Below are 26,914 nucleotides of genomic sequence, written 5' to 3' on the forward strand. Positions count from 1 at the left end.
ATATATATATATATATATAGATATAGATCGATATAAATATATATATATATATATATATATATAGATAGATAGATAGATAGATAGATAGATAGATAGATAGATAGATAGATAGATAGATAGATATAAATAGATATCTAGAGATATAGATATATATTTATATATCTATAGATATAGATATAGGTTCTTCGTCGCTGCGAAGCACGGGGATTTTGCTATATACAGTATATATATATATATGTATGTATGTATGTATGTATGTATGTATATATATATGTAGATATGTATATATACAGTATATGGATACGTATATATATGTGTGTATATATGTAGATCTGTATATGTATGTGTATATATATGTTGATATGTGTATATTTATGTATATATATGTAGATGTGTATATGTGTAATATATATGTAGAAATGTGTATGTGTAAATATGTGTATATGTTGAAATGTTTAGATGTATATATGTATATGTATATATGTTTATATGTGTGTGTGTGTATATATATATATATGACAGCAACACTCATAACAGTGACAAAACAATTACATTGACAATCATGTTACGTTATTTTTAAAATGTTTCCTTTTCTTTTTTAATAACTTCTTTAACACACTACTTCTCCGCTGCGAAGCGCGGGTATTTTACTAGTATATTAATAAAAGGCAAAGCCCTCACTCACTCACTCTCACTCATTCACTCACTCACTCATCACTAATTCTCCAACTTCCCATGTAGGTAGAAGGCTGAAATTTGGCAAGCTTATTCCTTACAGCTTACTTACAAAAGTTAAGCAGGTTTCATTTCAAAATTCTACACGTAACGGTCATAACGGTCGATAATGGTTGACAACGTCCGCCATGTTGAACTTATTATCTTATTTATGGCCCCATCTTCACGAAATTTGGTAGGTGGCTTTCCTGCGCTAACCAAAACCAATGTACGTACTTATTTCGGTGGTATGACGCCACTGTCAGCCGCCATATTGAACTTTCCAACGTCACTAATTCTCCAACTTCCCGTGTAGGTAGAAGGCTGAAATTTGGTACTTATTTCGGTGGTATGATGCCACTGTCGGCCGCCATATTGAACTTTTCAACGGTCTTTGTTACTTATGGGCCCATCTTCAAGAAATTTCGTTCGCGGGTTCCCAACGCTAACTGAATCCTACTTACGTACATATATACGTCCATAGCCTGCAGCTCGGTCACCATGTGAGGCGGCGTTGGGTCCCCCATCCCAACGCTTCCCATGTTGTTGGCTTCCTGCCTCTATAAGGCCGTCCGTCGCTTCAGTCTCTACATTGCCTTCCTTGCTTCGCCACGAGATTCACGTCTCCCTGCTGATAACTACAGCCTTTTTATTTAATCCACGGCTTCTCCGCTGTTTTCTTGTTCATTTATTACGATTATAGTTATTGTGTAGGTATTTTAGACTTACTTTACATTGTTCAGGTACCCATTTCCTTTATCATTCCAACCGTATCCCCATTAACATGTCTATCGAGGTGATCACCATCGATCAAAGAACTGTCACTTACCGAGTGGTTTCCATGCCCGGAGATGGCACCTACCTTTTCAATTCTCTTTGTTACATATTGCACGGCCATATCAGGCTCACTCTTGATATCCGGAGGAACATTGTGTCTTATGTATTGAATGACTGGGACAGGTTCAAGGTGTGGACTGATGACAGTACAGGAGATAATTATACTACACATGAGCACTATAAGAGTGAAATGCTTAAGCCCTTCACCTATGCATCTGCATGTGAGTTGATGGCTGCTGCTGAATTGTTTGGTTGTCGCTTTCAAGTGATGAAACCAGTTGTATACTTACTTACTTGACAGATAATGAATGTCTCTTCAACACAAGTCCTACAAATACTGTCGTAATTGAAACAAACCATTAAATTCAAACCGATTATGACAGCAGCAATCCAAGCTGTGAGATTTGAAACAAGATTACTGTTCACATGGCCAACTGTACGTTGCATGCTTAAGAGTAAGCTCAGCGCACAGCTTGGTCATATTACAACCAGAGGGCCGAACTCACAATGTGGTATAACAAGAGATCCTTAACAAATAATTATTGGTATATTATCCCTCAGTTTAAAAAGGTTTCATTTTCTTCTTAATAAAAATTTTAAGGCAGTACTTCGCCGCTGCGAAGCGCAGGTATTTTGCTAGTATATATATATATATATATATATATATATATATATATATATTTGGTGGGGAACAGCCCGGACACAGACAGGCAGACACCGTTGGTTCAAGCACCAACACCCGTTTCTTGTTCTTCTTCTTCCACCCGACTCCAGCAATCAAACCCGGATGTACCCCAGGTGTCTCCTGATGAACTTCCGCCGGTGCTTCCTGGTGTTGCGGAAGTGCTGGCTGAGCACTCGGAAGCACTCCGGGTGTCCCTGTTATTCCATCCCCCAGCACCTCCGGGTGTGGCAGAAGTACTGACGTGTTGGGCTTCTCAGGCATCTGGGCACCCCCTGGCAGTGACCACAGGCCCCTATAGGGTTGAGCTTCCATGCTCTGTTTCCCATGGTCCCCATACCAACCAGGGCGGCTGCCCCCTTGTGGTCCGGAGGAATCCCTCTTCTGGTCCTTTCAGGCATCCCGGCTGGGTACCCCCCAGCCGCTCGCCACTATATATGTATATATATATATATATATATAAACACACATACACATGCATGAACACGCACATATTCATGCGTGTGTATTAGAACTTGCAGTCTATAAGTTTACATATTGGAATGCAAAGCTTGTCAAACCTTAGCACATGTGTGCGCGCGTGTGTGTGTCTCTCTCTCGCGTGTGCGTGTGTGTGTGTGTGTCTCTCTCGCACGTGTGTCTCTCTCTCGTGCACCTGTGTGTGTGTCTCTCTCTTGTGCGCGCGTGTGTGTGTGTGTGTCTGTCTGTCTCTCTCTCTCTCACTGCACAGGGAATGCACAGGGAGAGACTGAACACATGTGGAAATCATCGGCGCGCACAAACCGAAAGGGAAACTGGCTTTTTTGTATATACCGAGTCTGTGGTCGTGAACAGATGCAAAGGTTTGGTGAACTTTTTGGTCGTAAACCAATTTGTACGTGTTCCGAGACGTTCATGAACCGAGGTTCCACTGTATTTGGAAACCATTTAAAGATAGAAGTGTTCTCTATTTTAAAATATATCACAGCAAGCACAGCATTAAAATAGATTATAGTTTTAAAATTTTTTATGAAATGTTTTGTCTTGTCATTAAAAGAAAATAGTAAGCATTCTACAGTAGTTTAAAAGATTATACATAATGTATTGTAAGGTTTTATAACACAACTGAAAGCCTAAGCACCTAAAATTAAATTCTCTAAGAATACTTGCTTTGCCATGCATAGTACCTCTGGGAAATTAAAGTTTGGAATTCAAATATTTTATCATTACAGCTATTAAGTGTAAAATGTAATAAATATATTAAATAATAAAATGATTTTTTTGTGTTTCCTTCAGGAACAGTGTTAATTTTGGGTGACAAAACTGCAAAATACTTGAAATGATGAAGAAGTAAGCCTACTTACTGGTCATACTACTGCTTTAAGCTTTGGAATTAATACAGCAATCAGTGGCTGCAGATAGAGTGTAGAAGTTAGTGGGGGTATCAGAAATGTATTTCCTCATAGCCAATAGTGCAGAAAAAAATCTATCATTTGATAATAGCTATTTTAAAATCATATTACTACTTTAGCTGAAAATAGATATTGCCTGTGGTGACTAAATGTATTAAGTGGGTGGTTCTGAGATACTCAAAACAGAAAATAACTAAATGTATCTATCTATAAATGGTGGAGTGTACTTACTATTTCAATATTGCTTTTGATCAAAAGTTAAAATGGGTTAAGAAGGCTCAGTTCCTGAATAGTACAAGGATTTATTAATTAGTACCAAGCAAGCCTGTTGACAATGTTGAATAGGCTTAATTAGGATTACCTAAATACAAAGATTAATCAAACAAACAGAATCATTTAGCTTAAGATAAGATGTTGAGAGATTTTTGTAAATTTCTGTAAATTTCTGGATGAAGTATTGGTGTAAGATACCTATTAACTGACCAAAGGATCAATCATCTTTCTGTCATTAATAGAATTTCTTAGGTTTTAGGAGTGAATTTTGTCTATATACTGTTGATGTAACTTTGGTTTTAGATATAACTTTGAAATCTGCAAACCAGACAGAGTTCTGCACTGCACAATTCAGTAGACAAAATGTTAAGAGGAAGTAAAAACAAAATTAGTCCTACCTAAATTCTCTGGTGTTCACAGCCTGTGCTGGCTACTAGCATGCACTGCTTGCATCACAGAGTAAATCAAATAATGCCATTAAAGTTTTAAATTTGGAAGTGCAGTACAGTGGGGAAGTTGGTAGAACTTTAAAATTTTGTAGCAATTCTAAATGCTAATTTGTTTAATAATTTTTATGTGCTGTTAAAACACATGTTATTTTACCGTAAAAAATATATCCATCAGTCTTAATTTTGTGCAGCACAGTAAAACATAATAACAAGGTGTTGAACAAAACAGATATACTTTTGATGCAAAGTAAATCATACAATTAAAGAACAAGCAATAATACTAATAATAACATAAGAAATAATGATAAACAATTTTTCAGTCTGTAAAAGTGTGAACATTTGCAAATTGTGACTGAAATGCTATTGTTAATATTTTTTTCAAAGACATGAAAATAAAATTTAAATTATAAGGGAGAATCACAAGTGACTTGATTTCTTATTTTTAAAAAACACCTGAACGGTACAGTATATAAATTAGATGATTAAGACATCTGCTTCATTTATATATAAAAAAGTATATATATACTGTTTGTTTTTTTCAGTGTGCCACTCGATTATGTCTGCAAAAAAATTAGACATTTAGGTAACTTTTCATGGAAGTTGAACACAAAAATATGTGCGTGTGTGTTCCGTGTCTACAATGATCTATGTAAACACATCGTTAAAAAAGAAATGTTTTTCATGTTTTAGTAATAATTGACAAAATGTAGACATGAAGTTTATAATGTGTGAAGCCTGAAGTCCAAATATCAAAGAAACACTTACACGAAAAGGTAGAAATATAACAGAACAAGTGCACTTTTATTCAAAAATATAACTGCAGAAAAACAACACGCGTTAGGGTGCAACATTGACACGCATTTACTACGACTGCTTCGGTGGCGCAATGGTATCAACTGTTGACTGGTAATTGAAACTTCATGGGTTCGAGTCCATTTTGAAAAGTGAGCTGCTTTTATTCTTACTATTTTAGAATAAAAACATACATTTGATTTCTATCTGTAACAGCCTGTGTAAATGTATGATACTTGTAAAGGTTAGGTTTTTTTTTTATTTTATTCAGTTTTATTCTCTATGTCACGTTCACGATCCTCCATTAACTCGGCAAAGTCAAGATGAGTGAATCACTCTTCACCAACATATGCCCCAAAGCTGCTGGATGACACAACCCTGCCTGCAAACATGCACCATTGACACTCTTAAAAGGGAGCTAAAATTGAGTTTATACATGATTTTCATCACTTTTAAGGTTTAATATGTTTGTCACATCTATGCACATTATAACACCACCTCAATGATATGGATTATTATACACAAGAGTTGTCATGCAGCTGGTTTGGCTGCATTTTCCTACTTGATCAAGGGTGTCACCTTTTCCCACTTTCTACAAAATGTAATGCACAAATAAGTCAGAGTTGCCGTAAACATACACAAGCATTCCCTTCAAGGTTTATCTTATAAATCCTGACGTTTGAGTGGAAAGCTGCATATACATATTTGAAGGCTGTTTTTGTGCATACAAAAGTTTTAAAAATCTGACTCCGGTCACCATTTTTGTGCAAAACTGTACGAAACCAATGCAAACTACAGAGGGTCCAAGATACTTATTAACATAATGGACACTATAAAAGCTGGACATCAAAATTTAAAACATGTTATAGTGTTAAAATTATTTACAGCCCTTTACTGAGGTTTGTGAGAAAATATTGTAGGAGAGTGTAGAGTGGTCTTTACAGACAGGATGGGGCTAGATGCTTGATTGACAGTACAAGGTACAGCATGGATGGAGAGTGCATTGTTTAAATCAGGAGTAATAAAAAGGGGAGCAGAGACTTTCTTTTTTTTAATACAGAGTGTAAGTGCATGTGCATCATGAAAAATGTCTATTCTGTGTGCTGTTGATCAAAAGGACAAGACAGTTTGTTTGCAGATTGTGTATGTGTGAATTAATTTATTAAGCCAAAGATAGTCATGAATTATTGACTGCATTCTCCATAGTTAATTTATTATATATTTCAAAACTGGATCACTTATACCCAACTCCCCTCCCCAATTACCACAGACATTTCAGCTATGACAGATAAGGTATTTAGAGAGATGAATAGCAAAGTCATACCTTCTAAAGCTATAAATAAACACCAGAACCTCAAACTTTGCACAAATATAACTTGGTTTTTAGAATAATTTTACTGCTTCAGCCACACAATATTCTGGTGATTGAAAAACAACCAGTTTTGCATTACTACAAACTATAACCATGATTTAAAAAGCAGTTCAGCAATAGTGTACATTAATATTTTAAGACTCTGTGGATTAAGGCCTTGGACTTCAAATACTGAAGCTGTGGGTTCAAATCCCTCTACTGACGCTGTGTAACCATGAACAATTCACGTGACCTGCCTGTGCTCCAATGGGAAAACCAAAAGAAATGTGGCCAATTGAATCATAAATGTTGTTAAGGCATCAGCCAAATATATAAGCCTTCTTTTATCATTGTCAAATCAGGATTTTACATAGAAGCTTTAATAGTAATGTATCAGACTTCTGAAATACAACACAATGTTTTGGACTGTTGACACAATTTTGTCTCTTTAGAATTTGCAAAAAAAAAAACTTTAACTTTCTTGGTTTTAAATTTCAAAGGTAGCAGATTGTGTATTCTACTCAAAAATTGCTGGCTTGCCTATGTCTTTGGTTTGAACGAAAGATTTACTGTGTTCCATGTTTGAGAGAGTCACAAGAGAATTGGGGCATGAAAAATTAAATATTGACATTCTCTGAATATAGTAGGCTGTATAACTCTAAGCAGTAAAGAGTAACAGCAGCTTCAGTGTAGTGTGAAAATATTTCCACACAGTTGAGTGTGATGAGGAGATAACTGATAGATAAATCCTGTGCACTTGCATGAAATGTACAAGGCAATCAGATTTTCACTGGACTTTGAATTTTTATTACACCTGTCCTGTGCCAAGAAAATAAAAATGTAATTTGGCAAGTGAGTGCAGAAGAAGACATTAAAAGGCCATGGAGGAGTAGGGTCATCTGTAAAAAAATTATGAATAACCATAGGCAAGACTAACCAAGATAACCATGAAAACCAACATCAAAAAAGTGCTACTACCATCTGACTATTGTAAGAGTCACTTATCTCTGTGGTCATTGTAGGTGTCTGACTTGTATGAAGATGTTTTAGTTGTATTTATGCACTTACTGTTCATCATTTCCTTATTTTTGTAAAAGTGTTTGTGCCACAGTTGTGAACCATACAATTAGTATTTAAAAAATCCTATCATTTATATTTGACAAAATAAATTTGATGAATTTGCAACTTCTTCAGCAGAAGAATATAAGGAACTGATTTTTCTGACAGGTATCTGAATATATTCAATTTACAGTGTGTTCTTGTTTTATTTGGAGATTATCACAAGTTATACAATGGCTTATTTTTCATACAGTCACATGACAAACATTGTGTATTTTGTATTTTTTGCACCTTATTCTGTCTCTTCTGATTAGTTTTATATAACACACCATAAAAAATGGCCATAGGTCAGTATATACAGTAACAATGCAACATTAGATAGATACATGTGCACACATGTAATAAAATGAACAATATAGCAATCCATATACTTTGGTTAAAATGTTACCTCATTCATTCTAAAAAAGTTCTAGGGAGGATAAATCCATAAGATACAGGATTTGAGCACCCTATAGTATCATACTGTATCATATGACAATGTTTATACTGTAGTTGTAGTAAAACAGTATGATTTGGTTCAATGTATTATAGACACATACAATTTTGATTCACTCACAACTAATAAATTAGTTGAAGTGGTTCTAACATATTTAATTTTTTTTTTCAGGGAGGAATGCTTGTGGAACAGTTATCACTGTCTAGGGACCTGGATTCTTTTGTAAGGCTGGACCGATGTGTGTGGAGTTTACACATTCCTCCTTTATTTTGTGGGTTTTGTCTTGGCACATTTGTTTGTTGCAACATTTAAACAACACGTATATCTGACTAATTTAGCTGTTACTGAGTGGGGCAGCACGGAGGCACAGTGGGTAGCGCTGCTGCCTCGCAGTTAGGAGACCCATGTTTGCTTCATGGGTACCTCCCTGCATGGAGTTTGCATGTTCTCCCCGTGTCTCTGTGGGTTTCCTCTGGGTAGTCCGGTTTCCTCCCACAGTCCAAAGACATGCAGGTTAGGTGCATTGGCGATTCTAAATTTTCCCTAGTGTGTGCTTGGTGTGTGTGTGCGCACACCCTGCTGTGGGCTGGTGCCTTGCCCGGGGTTTGTTTCCTGCCTTACGCCCTGTGTTGGCTGGGATTGGCTCCAGCAGACCCCATGATCCTGTAGTTAGGATATAGTGGGTTGGATAATGGATGGATGGATGGATGTTACTGAGTGTGCCCAAGGATGAACTAATATAATTTCTAGGGTTGATTCCAAGGCCAGTGTGTTAAGGATAACTTCTAGCTCTGCTTGTAGTAGATTAAATGGTATGGAAGAATCATGGATGGATTATTTTCCTTAAAGGTTTTATGTAATATATAAATGGTCATTCACAAAACAACATTCACACTGAAATATTATATATTTTTTTATTTGTTTTTTTTTTTTAAACTGGCCAGTTTTCATGCATCATAGCCAAAATAACACAAGATCTGGCTTCTGTAACTTAATAAAATGCATTCAGTTAACTTGCATCTACAAGAGAGGAGAGAAATAGAGGTTGAGAGCATGCACTGATTACAGTGTGTTTCTGCACCCACCATATGATAAACCACCCAGATTGGGACCCGAGTGCAGTGGGTGACACCTCAGCACCACACTGGAACAGTGTGAGCTTTTTTTTTACGGTGGCTGGAGTGCCAATCCTGCCACCCACCCCCGAGGACCCCTTGCAGGACCTGAATGCATGGCTGGATGCAGGTCATACCGAGGATGGAGCAATTGCAGGTTAAGGGCCTTGCTCAAGGGCCCAATACAGTAGAGTCCTTTTGTTTGTTTGTTAGTCTTGGCAACAGCAGATCCACCTCAGCACCAGTCACATGAGGAGTGCCTCAGGATTCTGTCCTTGGCCCTCTTCTCTTCTGTATTTATATGCTTCCCCTTGGCCATATTATTCGTAGCTATGGACTGGGTTATAATTTTTATGCAGATGATACTCAACTCTATTTCAATGTCAAAAGTGCAACTTCATCAGAGTTTTCTCAGCTCACAGTTTCAGTGGAATTAAAACCTGGATGGAGCAGAACTCTTTAAAATTAAATTGCAACAAAACGGAAGTCCTGCAAATTGGCACTAAAGCGCTACTTAAGAAAATTAACTCCTTCTCAGTCACTCTTGATGGTGATCGCATCAGACCTTCTTCTGATGCAAGGAATCTTGGTGTCATTTTTTAATCTTCCCTTTCTTATGCCACCCACATAAACCACATTAAGAAACTTTCTTACTTTCACCTCCATAACATATCCCGTGTTCGCTCATTCCTCTCCTTTTCTAATGCTGAGAAACTTGTCCATGCTTTGATCACATCCCGCATCGATTATTGTAACTCGCTGCTGGCAGGTGCCCCTTCTAATCTTATATCACAGCTCCAGCTTATTCAAAACTCAGCTGCAAGAGTCCTTACTCAAACCAGCAACATCACACCCATCCTGCTTCGCCTTCACTGGCTCCCTGTGTCTTACAGGATTAAATGTAAAATTCTATTAATAACCTACAAACCTTTAAATGGCCTTGCACCGGACTACATCAGTGACCTTTTAAATCACTATGCTCCTATTCACCTACTAAGGTCCGCTGATTCTGGCAGTCTTGTTGTGCCTCACACTAACCTACACTTTATGGGTGACAGGGCCTTCAGCTCCATAGCACCCAGACTTTGGAATGACATCCCGAAATTAATTAGATCAGCTGACTCCATTCATTCTTTTAAAAAGCAACTCAAAACTCATATTTAGGAAGGCTTTTAACTTAACTTAACATTTTTCCCTTTCCTTAAGTTTACCTCTCTGTCCAGGTGCTCAGGATAATTTGTGTGTCTGTTATATCACAAATTAGGTTATTTGTTAGGTTTTTCTTTTAATTTAGTATTTTACTCTGGTGTATTGTCCTTTATTCTATTTAATGCTTATTATCTGATTCATTGTATTATTCAGGAAAACATTTGCATCCAATGTTACATGTACCCTGCTGTTTTTTTTTCTAAGCGCTGTGAATCGCCTTGAGCATGGGAAAGGCGCTATATAAATAAAATGTATTATTATTATTCTGCGGTGAGCTGGTGCCCTGCCCGGGGTTTGTTTCCTGCCTTGCGCCCTGTGTTGGCTGGGATTGGCTCCAGCCGACCCCTGTGACCCTGTAGTTAAGATATAGCGGGTTGGATAATGGATGGATGGATGGAAAATACATTCAGTTAACTTGCATCTACAAGCTAGACAACAATTCAAAAGTGAACAAAGGGTCACAAGTTATAATAATACTCCACAGTTAACTTTATTTTTAAGAAACTAATATTTTTAAGAAATAGAATTGTCAGTAAAACGGAAGTCTACCTGGATTTTTAAGCAAAAGAAATATGTTCTTGAGCATTGTTGTCTATGTAAAAATGTGCTTGCTTCATAATGCACCATTAAATTAAAACATGAGAATCATTAATTATAAATCGCTTACCAATGTAAGTTAAATCTGTTCTACAGTGTGTATTACTGTTCTACAATGTGTCTATAACTGTTTATCAATAACATCAACTACTTTGTATATTTTGGAAAAATGATGAGCCTCACTTCCATTCTCTGTCTAAAAGCATATCTAGCTCTAACACAATTATTCAAATATTAATGCAGTGTGGCTTGTGAATACTTTCCATCTGTGAACCAAAATGTAGCACAAGGACCACTCCTTTACACTAGTCTGTTTTAAAAGTTTTATTTTTAATGAACCAAACAGAAGTTGTGAAGCTGTGACTTAAGCAACCATTATCATACACTTAAACATGAGACAAACTGCTAGTCACCATATGTCATTCATGAACAATTAAAAAAATTTATAAAAAAAAGACAAGAATACTATGTCAAATCATTTAGCTTTTATCTTCTGCCTGACAGTCATGACATTTTTTTGGTTTAAGTGAATACAGCCTATTTGTGTACAATCATCCACTTTAAATTCAGTGTTTGATTACTTTTTTTGTGCTGTCACTCAAGGGCACTGCACAGTGAAAGAATATCAAACATGTCCAAGTCAAATCAAACCTAGACTCCCAACCCAAGTCTGCTGGGTGTGTCTTGTGTGACATTGTGACTTGTGAACTTGATTAACTAAGACAGAGGTAAATGCCTTTTTACCATAATTAGACTTTGCCATACTGATAATTTTGCAGTGAGCTTTCAGGTTTATTGTAGTGAACAACAAAAGAAAAAAATAATAATGTGAGGTTCCAGAATAATAATAATATACTGTATATAAATCATCATTTTTCGCAAGCTCTCATTTTCAAGTGAAGAAAAAAATCGAAACATACTGCATTATTCTCCTGACAGTGTTTTTCTTACTTATCTGCCCATCTCCTGAAAGCTTTTAATGAAGAAGTGCAGAGATAAATTCCTAAGGGAATTCAGAGTACAACAGTTCCTCAAAATAATAGTCTCAATTCATGCTCTTAGTTGTACTAGTAAACCTAATTTGGTCCTTGTGTTTGTGTGCCCTGAAACCAATTATTACTCACAGATAGATTCTTATGTTCTTTCTGGAGCTATTAATGAATTTAAATGTGTTAATCAGATAAACAAAATGGATCGGTTAAAAAAACTGAATCCAGCATTTTTAAAAAAGAATCACTAAATTTATTCAATTTAATAAATTACTAAAGTCTCACCTGAAACCTAGTTAAACTGAAAACATTATTGCATCTGTTCCTTTAATGAATATTCTCTATCAGGATTACAAGATTATGGAGTATCATGGTTCATAATTAAGAGCAAAATTAGTGTTACTTTGTAGGACCCACTACCACTTAATGTGACCCAAGCCAGATCAATATAGTAGCCATTGGATAGGAGGAAAATGGAGTTCCCAAAAAAATCCCATGTGAACTTGATGAGAAAGATTTATTTGTGTAGACTTCACACAGAAAGTGACCACATCAAAACTTAAACTAAGATCACAAACTGTGAGGCGACTTCAAAATAACGCATTGCATTTTAAACATTAAGCATATTAACACTGAATTGTTACTAAAATGTTCTCTATCAATATCAGATTTTATACCTCAGTACCTCACCACAAAGATATCAAAGCCAAAAATAGATAACCAACAATCACACACCTCCCTGCTATGCCGCACACTGCATGTCATAAAAAGGACTGGGAGGATCAATCTTTCCTCTTAAAGTCTCCAATACATTCATATAATATCAAAATTGAAGGAGTGGGGGGATGGGGTGATTCGAGCTAGATGTAATGTGTATTGTGATGGACGGCTAGCATCCTTAGCCAGCTGGGATATCCTTGAAGTAAAAGTACAGGAGGAGACAGCTTACACAGGACTTTATCTCCCCCAGGACGCTAGATGGCAGGAAGCCCAGGCTAGTATCCCACATGGGTGTCCACAAGGCATGCAGGTATTGTAGTCCCGGAGGACAGCCTTGTTGGGTCCCGTAGGAGCCACCAGTGGGAGCTGCAAGATTTGGGAGTCCCTACTCTATAGGATTCCAACCTCACCCAGAACTGCTTTGGAGCTGTAGCATCATATGACGAAAAGGCGAGTCATAGCCCACCGTCTGAGTGTCATATGAAAGCTTATTAGGTTACAGAGAAAAGAAAAAAATATAGGCACACAGTGGGAAAAAAGCTTGAAATGTCCACTTTAATCTCGAAATGTCCAATTTAATTATTTTGTCATTAAAGTAGAACATCATATACTTCATCTTAAAATTGTTTAATAGATTCTCAAATACCATCGTAACTAAAGTAGCATGTTAAATGCTTTGTTTTGTATGTGTTCATCTATGTGCTCTATGTGTGTGAATTATTAAGTGCTTCTTAAACGGGCTTTCTCTTCCTCCGACAGGACACAGAATCCATTACAATTGTGATATTACAGTTCTCTGAATAATTTAAATACTGAGATGTATACTTGATATCATGTTCATAATGATAGGAATTAAAGCATGTAATAAAAATGGGAACACAGTGGCGCAGTGATAGTGAGAAACTGGCACCCTGTCCGGAGATTGTTCCTGCCTCACGCAAGATGCTTGCTGTGCCGTGCACGACCTTCGATGAAATAATGTATTGCAGCAGTACTGTCTCTTTCAAACATACTAACCCCCAATTCCTGTCCTTCCTTTTCTTTCTCCACGTACCCAATCACCACACAATCAGCTCAGTAATAGACATTAAGCCATCTGTAAGCTTAGAACTCAGATTCTTCAAAACTTTTAAGGAACAATGAAATATCTTTGTAGTAAATGTTTAATTATTCTATCCATCTATCCTTCCAGTGTTGCAACAGCCCCAGCAAGAATACAGCGTGAGGCAGGACAAATCCCTGAATGGGGAGTCAGCTCCTTGCTAGCGCTGTGACACTATGTCCTCACATGTTTAATTATAAACAATATAGATTATTTAAATGATGTTAACATTTTATCTGTTTAATGTAATAAACATATTTTTCTGCATTTCATCTTAAAAATGATATTGTCATCATATGTAAATATGTACTAAAGTGGCTTAGGTTGTGCAATATTATAACTGTATCACAAGATTACAGTGAGGTAATTGTACTTATAAGTACAAACAGTTCTACAAGGAGCACTTGATGGACTGATTGATTGTCTTTATAGTTCTTGGGATAAAACTGTTTTTGAACCGCGAGGTCCGTACAGGAAAGGCTCTGAAGTTTGCAATATGGGAGCAATTCAAATAGGCAGTATGGCAGAGGCAGCATCTGCTTGATGCTGTATAATTCTCTTTCTGATCAGCTGCTGTAGAGCTGTGATTCCACACTCAGATACAGTGATATAAATACTCCCAGTGGTGCAGTGAGAGTAATATACAGGGTGGGCCATTTATATAGATACACCTTAATAAAATGGGAATGGTTGGTGATATTAACTTCCTGTTTGTGGCACATTAGTATATGTGAGGGGGGAAACTTTTCAAGATGGGTGGTGACCATGGTGGCCATTTGGAAGTTGGCCATTTTGGATCCAACTTTTGTTTTTTCAATAGGAAGAGGGTCATGTGACACATCAAACTTATTGGGAATTTCACAAGAAAAACAATGGTGTGTTTGGTTTTAATGTAACTTTATTCTTTCATGAGTTATTTACAAGTTTCTGACCACTTATAAAATGTGTTCAACGTGCTGCCCATTGTGTTGGATTGTCAATGCAACCCTCTTCTCCCACTCTTCACACACTGATAGCAACACCACAGGAGAAATGCTAGCACAGGCTTCCAGTATCTGTAGTTTCAGGTGCTGCACATCTCGTATCTTCACAGCATAGACAATTGCCTTCAGATGACCCCAAAGATAAAAGTCTAAGGGGGTCAGATCGGGAGACCTTGGGGCCATTCAACTGGCCCACGACCCAATCCACTTTCCAGGAAACTGTTCATCTAGGAATGCTCGGACCTGACACCCATAATGTGGTGGTGCACCATCTTGCTGGAAAAACTCAGGGAACGTGCCAGCTTCAGTGCATAAAGAGAGAAACACATCATCATGTAGCAATTTCGCATATCCAGTGGCCTTGAGGTTTCCATTGATGAAGAATGGCCCCACTATCTTTGTACCCCATATACCACACCATACCATCAATTTTTTTGTTCTAACCGTCTTGGAGGGATCTATACAATGTGGGTTAGTGTCTGACCAATAGCGGTGGTTTTGTTTGTTAACTTCACCATTCACATAAAAGTTTGCCTCATCACTGAACGAAATCTTCTGCATAAACTGAGGGTCCTGTTCCAATTTTTGTTTTGCCCATTCTGCAAATTCAGTGTGGCGATCTGGGTCATCCTCGTTGAGATGCTGCAGTAGCTGGAGTTTGTAAGGGTGCCATTTGTGAGTAGCTAATATCCACCGAAGGGATGTTCGACTAATGCCACTCTCCAGTGACATGCGGCGAGTGCTACGCTGTGGGCTCTTGCTGAATGAAGCAAGGACAGCCACTGATGTTTCTTCATTAGTGACAGTTTTCAGGCATCCACATTTTGGCAAATCCAACACTGAACCAGTTTCACGAAACTTAGCAAGTAGTTTGCTAACTGTAGCATGGGAGATGGGTGGTCTCATAGGGTGTCTTGCATTGAAATCTGCTGCAATGACCCGGTTACTGCGTTCACCAGACATCAACACAATTTCTATCCGCTCCTCACGTGTTAACCACTGCGACATGTCAAAGGCTGTACACAAAGAGAAACTTGTAAATAACTCATGAAAGAATAAAGTTACGTTAAAACCAAGCACACCATTGTTTTTCTTGTGAAATTCTCAATAAGTTTGATGTGTCACATGACCCTCTTCCTATTGAAAAAACAAAAGTTGGATCCAAAATGACCGACTTCCAAATGGCCACCATGGTTACCACCCATCTTGAAAAGTTTCCCCCCTCACATATACTAATGTGCCACAAACAGGAAGTTAATATCACCAACCATTCCCATTTTATTAAGGTGTATCCATATAAATGGCCCACCCTGTAGAAAAAGGTGATCTGCTGTGGCAGCCCCTAATGGGAACAGCTGGAAGAAAAAGAAGAAGAAAGTGCAGTGAGAGTAACAACGCTAAAGCAGCTATGGTATTTGGAATAGTTTGACCATTATATTGTTACAGGTTAAAAACAATCAGATGCCTTAAACTAATAAACAATATGTGGTTAATTTCAGTGTATATGATAAAGCCGCATCAGGGATGTAGATCTAAAAAAGAAAGGGAAATCACACTGGAACAAAAGCACTGCTTTGATGCTGGCTGCCACCAGTTTGCAAAACCGAGTGGAGAACTTGCGTACGTCAGGGTTTGAGCTAGCGTGAAAATGTGCTTGACTTTACGCCAAGTTTAGGTTTTATATATCGCGATTTGAGTGTGGAAATGGGCGTATGCAACATTTTTGTGTGTACGCACCGCTTATACATGAGGCCCCTGGTGGTTAGATAAAAGGAGTTGTCTGCCATCAATGAGTCAGGAGGAGGAGGATGACACTTGTGGGGATAGTGGAGTAGGCAGTGAAAGGCAGAGAAAAGGAAGAAAATAATTGCTGTGTGCTGTATTGTGCTTATTGCACTTGTGGTTGTAGTGGGAAATACTGTACTTGCTTTAAAGAGTTTACAATAATAAAAGACTCTTTAGCCTTTTAAATTGTGTCTGAGGCTGCTTGTGTTGGGTGTTTTTGAGGAGCTGAAGTGCCCCCTGGTGCCCACAGATATACTGTAACATTGAAGAATAGGTTCTGGTTAAATTGTGATTATGCTAATAAAAGGCTGAGTGTGACGTGCTTGAAAAGTACCATTTATTTCCAATAGTAAATTAGTTCTGCTTTAAAAATTGTTTTTTGGCACTTTTTCAGCACTTGTATACTGCACAACCCTCATTTATATAAGTATGTATTTATCTATTTATTATTTTTAATTTGTATTTATTGATTAAAGGTACATTTTGCCTTAGAGTTAAACCCTTTAAATTTTTGTTGTGTGTGTGTGTGTTTGTTATTGTCTGTGTTCCTTAAGAAAAACAAAAAAGAAAATCACCCTGGTGTTTTTAGCACCCAAAGTACATTTATGCCTTATTTGGTAAGGGATTGTGATCCAAGCAATTACAATCTGAAACAGATTTAATTGTGCAAATTTATATATTTCTCAAGTGTACACAGAAAGATTATGGTGTAATTAGCTCCTCATCAATGCAATGTCTCATTAGTAGGCAGTACTTATGAGGGGATAATCATCTTGTCAGATATTGAACAAATATATATATATATATATATATATATATATATATATATATATATATATATATATATATATATATATATATATATATATATATATATATATATATATATATATATATATATATAGATGCGGCATCATATGATTTACAATGGAAAATCCCTCCTGTATGGATAATCTATATTGTATATTTCATATAGATAATCAGTGTGATCTAAAAGTAAAAGAATTTATGAACCTCCTGGATTCTTTTGATTTGAGACAGCTCATAAATCAGCCTACACATAAAGCAGGTCATACGTTAGACTTAGTGATTACTAAAGGACTGAAAGTTGATATAAAACAGATCATTGATATTGGTCTATCAGACCATTTTCTTCTACTTTTAATATAGAAATAATGATAAAAAACACTCATGAGAAGCATATTGTTAAAAAACGCTTCTTTGACTCGGCAGCAGCTTTAAAACTTACAAACATTCTAAGCAATCAGTCCGTTTATAGTGCCAGCTATAATAGTGAGGATAATGTAAATAGTAAGGTGGAAAGATTTAATACTAAAGTGAGAGCTGCTGTTGACATAGTTGCACTTGAAAAGACAGTGAAAAAATCTTCTAGCATTGTTATACCATGGAAGACCCAAAGAGTGTCTGATTTAAAGAGAACATGCCGTAGAGCTGAGCGTAAATGGAGGAAGACTAAACTAACTATCCACTATGAAATATTAAAAGTCAAAATAACAGAATACAATAACACTGTCCGTCTTGAGAGACGCTGCTATTTCTCAAGATTATAAATAACAATGCTAGTAATCCCAGAGTCTTATTTTCTACAATTGATCGCCTACTAAACCCAGGTAACTCAAAGGAATGCCTCCAAAGTTCTTCCAGTAAAACCTGTGAGGCTATGCTGTATTTTCAATCAAAAATTAATGATATTAGAAATAACATAGTATATCTCCCCAACACTAAGGATCCTCCTAAACCCCAGCATCCTGTTATAAACAAATTAAACTCTTTCACTAGGATAGATTTACCTGATTTACAAAAATAATCTCTCAATTAAAACCTCCACCTGCATCCTTGATGCAATACCAACAAGGTTTTTCAAAGAAGTATCAGGCGTGCTAATTGATAATGTTCTGACATAGTAAATTCGTCATTAGATACGGGGTCTTCCCAGACTGTCTTAAGACTGCTGTAGTTAAACCCCGTACTTAAGAAACATAATCTTGACCCCTCGGCTCTTGAAAATTTTAGACCCATCTCTAACCTGCCTTTCTGGAGAAGGCAGTCATTATGCAGTTAAATGACCACCTCAATAAACATGCTATTCTTGATAAATTTCAGTCGGTTTTAGAACAAATCACAGCACAGAAACTGCACTCGTTAAAGTAGTAAATGATTTGCGGTGAATGCAGACAGAGGCCATTTATCTGTTCTCATCCTCTTAGATCTGAGTGCTGCGTTTGACACCATTGATCACAATATTCTTAGAAATCGCCTTAGTCAATGGGTGGGCCTCTCTGGCAGTCTTAAATTGGTTTGAATCCTACCTGACAGGGAGAAAATTTTTGTTAGTTGTGGGAATTACAACTCGAAGACACATGATATCCAATATGGTGTTCCACAAGGCTCTATCCTGGGTCCGCTGTTATTCTCAATCTACATGCTTCCGTTAGGTCAGATTATCTCAGGGCACAACGTGAGCTACCACAGCTATGCTGATGACACACAGCTGTACTTATCAATAGCACCTGATGACCCGATTCTATTGATTCACTAACACAATGTCTGACTTGTATCTCAGAATGGATGAATAGTAACTTTCTCAAGTTAAATAAAGAGAAACTGAAATCTTAGTGATTAGCAATAATGGATACAATGAGGCTATTAGAAATAAACTGGATACATTAGGATTAAAAGTCAAGACGGAGGTAAAAAGCTTAGGGGTAATTGTTGACTGTAATCTGAATTTTAAATCGCATATTAATCAGATCATTAGGACAGCATTTTTTCACTTAAGAAACATAAGTAAAGTTAGACCTCTTATATCACTGAAAGATGCTGAGAAATTAGTTCACGTTTGTTTTCAGTCGACTAGATTACTGTAACGCACTCCTCTCAGGACTACCCAAAAAGACATAAATCGTTTGCAACTAGTGCAGAATGCAGCTGCTAGAATCCTAACTAGGAAAAGAAAATCGAACACATTTCTCCAGTTTTAATGTCACTACACTGGTTACCTGTGTCATTCAGGATTGACTTTAAAATTCTGCTTATGGTTTATAAAGCCTTAAATAATCTCGCCCCATCTTATATATCGGAATGTCTGACACCTTATATTCCAAATCGTAACCTCAGATCCTCAAATGAGTGTCTCCTTAGAATTCCAAGAACAAAACTTAAAAGAAGTGGTGAGGCGGCCTTCTGCTGCTATGCACCTAAAATCTGGAATAGCCTGCCAATAGGAATTCGCCAGGCTGATACAGTAGAGCACTTTAAAACACTGCTGAAAACACATTACTTTAACATGGCCTTTCTATAGCTTCAATTTAACTTAATCCTGATACTCTGTATGTTCAATTCATCATAATAACTATTCATGGTGGCTCTAAAATCCGTACTGACCCCTACTCTCTTTTCTGTTTCTTTTTCCGGTTTCTTTGTGGTGGTGGCCTGCGCCACCTCCACCTACTCAAAGCTTCATGATGCTCCAACAATGATGGATGGATTAAAAGGCAGAAGTCTACGTGACCATCTTCATCAAGCCCTTCCGTGAGAACCCTAAATCCAAAGAGGACTGTTTCATGTATGTTAGGTAGAATGCCCAGAGGGGACTGGGCGGTCTCATGGTCTGGAATCCCTACAGATTTTATTTTTTCTCCAGCCGTCTGGAGTTTTTTGTTTTTGTCCCCCTTGGCCAAAGAACCTTACTCTTATTCGATGTTAATTAATGTTGATTTATTTTGTTTTCTAATTGTGTCTTTTATTTTTCTATTCTTTATTATGTAAAGCACTTTGAGCTACTGTTTGTATGAAAATGTGCTATATAAATAAATGTTGTTGTTGTTGTATATTTGTCCTGAAATATTTGTTGATATTATGTCTATTAGCTTTATGCAGATATTTTTCCCCAATTAGTTTTTTAAGAATTCATTATAGTAATTGAGGTACAAAACAACTGCCTATACAATACTGTAACTAGTGCAATATTTCATATGAAATTGAAATTCAGCTTCAACACCATCCCCGACATATCTGGAGAGCTATGAAATAAGATGACCCATTACAGTTTATAGTTGTCATTCAAAGATGTATTTGTGTCTAAGGTTATAACAGAGGCCCAGCAAGCTGGATAAAAACAAAGTGAATACACTTTTCCAAAATTCTAAAGAAACTTTGGACAATTCATTGATTCTTTTAAAATTTTAAATAGAATAAGACTTTTCCTATGGTGTTGGCAAATCAGAATTCTTCCAACTGAGTAACATGGGACAATGAGCAAGCATAGTAGAGTATTTTATCACAGTATATTGCAGAGGGCAGTTGACTGCTGAGATGAGAGTGGGAGCTAGGGACATGACTGATAGAGGTAAGACAGGCAGGTGAGGTCAGCACCCTTCTGAGAACCTTCAAGAAGATGAAGGAAGGTGGGAGTTGTCTGTAACCCAAAAACGATAAGTGGGAGCCAACACTGAAGTAAAAGTCTTCATTGGTGGAGTAGTATGGTGTGAAGTAGTAAATGAGGGAGCAATTACAATATCACTATTGTTCAAATTTTTTGAAGGAATTTTCTGTAGCCCAGTCAACTTAAGGTATAGCAATGTATTTGATTGCAACATTGTTCATTTGAAATTAAGATGTCCAATTCAGGTTTAACTTCATCTGGTATGTGTGTCTCCCTGCTGTTTTTCAAGTGCTCATTACAATATTTGTCACTACGCAATATTATCCTCTCTGATAATACTCTGAACACTGCTTAAGTGTATTAAGGGTACTAGTTGTACCAATACTTTATGAGGTAGATAAATATTTTTCCTTAGTGGTGTAGGATAGTCCTAAAGCATGTGCTCGAACAAGGTGGGTACCTGATGACATACATTTAACACAAGAATTACCAGAACCTACGAGAAAACTCGTAAATCCAGCCCACCTTAAATCCGTTCGTGCCTCTCCGTCAGTGTCTTTTATGGGACATTGAGTATAAATTTATGGTACTTGTAAAAGTTAGCTTCTTTCAGTTTTATTCTCTCAATCACGATCACACTCTAATAAAACCTCTCCTGATGTGACTCTAAGTAACGGCGCCAACGTAAATGCACACCCGATCTGATGCTGTTCGTTTTCAAATAATATTGCATTAGTGTCCCATATATTTGTCTCTTTCTTTTTTTTCTCTGTGCTGCATTGACATCGTGCACCAGGAGGCGTGAGCTTATTCAGTGCAGCAGGATCAACGCACATGTACTGTGCAAGGCATGTACGGGGGCCACTGTGAAAAGAAGAGTGTTCATTGCTCATATTGTAGAGGAACTTCGTTGTCGCATCTTACTAGAAAAGGCGATGAAAAAAGAAAAGGAGGATGCAACATCGACATCATAAACCGTAAGGTGCATACTAATTCTGCGTGACTAGGAACACTCAATAAAACTGAGCAAAAAAAATAAAGTGACAGTGAGATACGAAGAAGGCACGTTTGTGTGTCATTTTTATCCCTCCAGATCAGAGAATGTCTAGTTCCATTGCTTCAAAACACCACTCACATCTATGGGTATTCCCAGTTTCAAATAAAAACTAACAGCGTCAGATCCCTGGGTGGAGGGGCGATAGTGGGTATCGCGATCGTGACTGATAGAATAAAAGTGAAAAAAAGGTAACTTTTACAAGTACAGTACTACAAATGTACATGGTCTATTACAGATGCAAACCAAATGTATGTGTGTAATGTATAATATTAACAATAAGAGTAGCTCACTACTGAAAATGGCAAATATACAGTAGGAGGAAGTGGGGATTGAACCGGTGGCCTCTTGATTATAAGTCAGCAAATCTTAATGCTACACCACGGAAGCTGTCGTATCATCCTTGAACCTTTTGTGAAAGTGTTAATTTGATCTTTGGACTTTAGGCTTCACACATTCTATATGTTATGCCTACATTTTGTAACATTTACTACTAAAATATGAAAACGTTTCTGTTTTAACAATGTGCTTACACAGATTACTGTAGAAACGGAACACACATGAAATGCATGTGTTCCAAATAACGTCCTATCATTTCCACTCTAAAACTCCAGCAGTTCACTCCCAGATAATCAAACAAGGCATGAGCTGGGAGAAGTTTGTGCACGTTCTAAGTCAGTGGGGGGATGGAATAGCAGGCTGCTTGCTGCTTGTCTTAATCGGCACATTTACAGGACAAAAGACGCTGACAGAGAGGTGCGAACGGATTTAAGGTGGGCCGGATTTACGAGTTTTTTCGTAGGCTCTGATAATTCTAGTTTTAAAGTCTTGGCATGGATACATGTTAAATAACCTCAGTTGAGGTGAGTAAGAATACCATACAATTATTACTCGAATTGCACCATACATAGCACAGATTAATGAGGAGATTGCTAACTCTGCAGGTTCATTATCAGTTCTCCATCTGCTAATATTGGCCTAGTTACGTGGAGCTTCTTGCTCATGGACTTTGGAAAAAGTGTGGCACACTAAGTTGTCACTTTACCGAGTAGTAAAACTGTCTTTTCAAGAAGTTGGAAGTTGGTGCTGGAGGCAGCAACTTTGAAGGGAGGGCTATGTAACAGCCCTGAAGCTTCATCAGTCAAGGACAAGTTACCCATAGTCTAAGATGGCATTCCATTACCAGTAGCATAGGAACCTATTAAAACGGCAAGCCTGCAAAGCTGCAAACAGAATTCCATGTAGTGTGTCAAAGATAAGCAGTCCTTTTCAGGATAGCAAGCCACCTAAAAAAGCCACACAAAAACCAAAAGTATCCATTTGAGCAAACAGTGCCAGTGCTACAGTATCAAATTTGGGATTTTCCAATAGATTACAATGAGTCATTTTGCTTAATTTCTCACTATATTCATAATGGCTAACATGGTACAACACCCTAGTACTACACTAGATTACAAAAATTAGATTAGAATTCTCTAAATTTTTTTGCACTTCTAATTTGAAGATATTTGAACTGTGAAGTGCAAGAGCATTGACTGGGATTAACACACTCTTATTCAAATTAATCACAAACCTAGAAATTATATGAAACTCTTCAAATATATAAATTTAGTATTTATGAATATAGATTCATAATGTAAAGTATCATTACAACTGCCTAAATACCTTCTGTTCCAGTCTTTAACTTACAACTCCCCAGATATATTCTTGCTTATGAATATGAATACCAAGAGTTCAAAAGGCAAGTATATTGGTGACCAAGGGCAGCATTCTCTGGTTCTATGCTCTAAGGCAAATTTTTTAAAGTTGATATTAATCACACAAACAGGTGTTTCTGGTCTAAAGTATAATAGTATAATCCATGCAAATTGGATTCATATCTCCTAAATACAGTAAAGAGATATCTGCATTTGACTCTATCAAAAGCATCACCTGGTTCAGGAGATAGCACATCCTCATGAATGGCTGCCAAACAATATATTAATTATTTGTCAGAAGTCTGATAATATATGCCTTCTGTTAACAAATCCCATAATGGAATAAAGAAGTTTTTTCATTCTTTTTACTTTCTCGTATATGAAGTACAGTGGAACCTCGGTTTGCGAGTAACTTGGTTTACAAGTGTTTTGCAAGACAAGCTAAAATTTTTAATAAATTTTGACTTGATAAATGAGTGACGTCTTGCAATACGAGTAGTATGTATACGCTTTGTCTGCTGAGCGTCATATAATCACAACTGAGCTGATGGTTCTTCTCTCTATCTCTCTCACTGCGGGATTGTGGGCAATCGTCTCCTATTCTCCGTTTGAGTCAGCGTGCCTCACTCATATAGTCAACATCCGTATGAGCGTATACTGTTTACTACAGCATTGTGACTGTGTGTGTCTGTGTGTGTGTGTGTGTGTGTGTGTGCGCGTGTGCGGATGTGTATGCTGTGATATGCGAGTCCCCGTCTTGCACCACCAGCTTTATTCAGCTTGAAACAGCAAAAGCGCAGTTATTTATTGTAGTAGGATCTCCTATACACAGACACAGCAGTCAGGCAGGGTCGTGGCCAAGTAATACTGTGCCCTGCGCATTTATAATGTTCCTTGTTCCTTGTATCACCCACTGACGTCAGGCGCTTATAGCATGTTCGCGATCTTTCTGGATTTGCTTTTTACAGTGAACTGCTACAGCGCTTGGAGACAGAGATTGCTTTGGGACGTTCTTTCGTATATTGCCCCATTGGGTGAAATCCCACAAGAATTTAGAAACTCACCCACACCAGCCATGATTCTTTTCAAAGGTAAAGTGCAGGTCAATTTGTTTTATGTATTTTTACTTTATATTTTGTATTAATCATTTTTAAATGAATAGTTTTGAGTGGTGGAACGAATCATCTGAGTTTCCATTATTTCTTATGGGGAAATTCACTTTGACATACGAGTGCTTTGGACTGGAAGCACGTTTCCGGATCAAATTATGCTTGCAAACCAAGTTTCCACTGTATTAAAAATTATTGTAATTGTCCAAAGATTTGATTTAGAGATTTTGATGATTGTCGACGGTTTGGACATCCCTGACTTTCTCGTATACGAAGTATAGGGAAAGTATGGAATTTTCCAAAAATTCCATTTCAAGATTTTGAAGAATCTCGATGTTTTAGACCTCCCTGAGTCAGAAAATACCATTTTTGGAATTATGTCTGTGTGTCTGTCTATGTGTGTGTGTGTTTGTAAACATGATAACTTCAGTACGCTTTCACTTATGTCAACCAAATTTTGCATACACGTATTAGGTACAAAACATTGATTTCTACCAACTTTTGTGCTATTTCCGTTAACCGAAAGTGATACTTTACCTTTTATTCATGCAGCTGCAGAGTCCGATTTATTCAACTTACTTTTATAACAATTGTTCAAAATATTATTAATTTGATTTGATTTGTTGTTGATGGTTCTATAATGTACATAATATAAAAATATAATCATTGTCTTGCTTTTTACTTATATCCATCCCCATATCTGAGTATATGAGAAAGTCCAGGGGAGATCACTCACGATTTTTAGTATGGCCTTCACAAAGTTTTTACAATGTTGTTCATTAATTAATATTTCATTAATAAAATTTGTCTGTAGGACAAACATTCTAAGGGGTTTTTGTTGTTTTTTATTCTTTTTTTTTTTAGTGATTGATGCTTTCTGTAATGTTTTAGATAAAAGGCACTCTTGACTTTCTTAGTTGAACATGCAGTAGTTAACATCAAACTGTTGATTCATTAGATAGCTTTTTTAATAAAATTCCACCATGTATCTATCTGGGTCTGTAGCTTCTCACTCTGTAAAGACGTGATAGCATCATAAATCATTGAAAGGTTCAGAGGTCTATCTAACTCCTCTGTGCAGAACATGCCATGGTGTGGTATTTCAGGCTCTTCAAACAAATCTTTGACAAGAGCCTCTCATTAAATACGTTCAGATATGTGTGGTATCTCATAGTATTCCTAAAATATATAGCAATGTTCCTTTATGTTCAGGGACTTAAACTGCATCTGCATTACTGATTTCTACAATTGTGCCCTACATTCCTTCCTGTTATGCCTGGCCAGAATCGTGTGGGCTGTTTTTTCCCTGTACTCACAAAGTAGCATCCTTAGCGTTATGTTTATCCCCAGAAACACTTGCCTAACATTGAATTCTTTTCAAAAAGAAAAAAATATTAGTACATGTAACAAAAACATGGGAAAGGTATGTCTAGTGTCCACTGCTGTGCTGTTGCAGATTTAGCACATGTCCTTCATGTGAAATGTTTGGAAACAATCACCAATGTACAACTCAAAATTGCAACCAGGACAGCAGAAGTGGGTTTCTTTATGCATTTTTTAAATAATATTTATCTGCTTGTACATAAGAGGGAAGAATGTCTGTACCTGATCTGTATGATGGACATGCCCATTGTGTTATTGTAGGCTACCACAGTGCAAGGCTTAGTGACTTCCACCTTTCCCCTAACTCAAACATATACAATTGCTACATTGTGAACAGTTCTTGGTGGCTAATGTCTTTCTTGTCTTTCTGTTTCATCACAATCATTTTGGCTCTTTGCTACTCATCTACTTACAACATCAGGTGACCAAATTCATCAGACATATCACAGCAGTTTAGTCATACAGTACAGTATACTTCAGTTTCACTATTCGTGTCAACCTCTGATGACCAATTCACACAGTCATTATAATTGCTTAATACAACTAATGGTTCGGTTTCAGTTTGTTCAAAAACTGCCTTGATAGGTTTTCATTTACACACCATTGCGTGTTTTGGTTGAAGACCCTTTCCCCCCTATGAATATTGATCAGCTAGAGTGGCAAAACACAAAGAAATAGTCATGATTATTTGGTTGCATGATGTTATTTCATCCACTAGATGG

General features: G+C 37.1%; 1 protein-coding gene across 1 annotated transcript in view; it reads right to left on the reverse strand.

Annotated features, from left to right (window-relative positions):
• LOC120529518 (adenylate cyclase type 1-like) overlaps window positions 1-26,914 on the reverse strand; it is a 557,890-nt gene that overhangs the window by 278,333 nt on the left and 252,643 nt on the right. The gene's annotated exons all lie outside the window — the stretch shown is intronic.

The sequence above is a fragment of the Polypterus senegalus genome, chromosome 5, assembly GCF_016835505.1.
Source record: "Polypterus senegalus isolate Bchr_013 chromosome 5, ASM1683550v1, whole genome shotgun sequence".
Lineage (NCBI taxonomy): Eukaryota > Metazoa > Chordata > Cladistia > Polypteriformes > Polypteridae > Polypterus > Polypterus senegalus.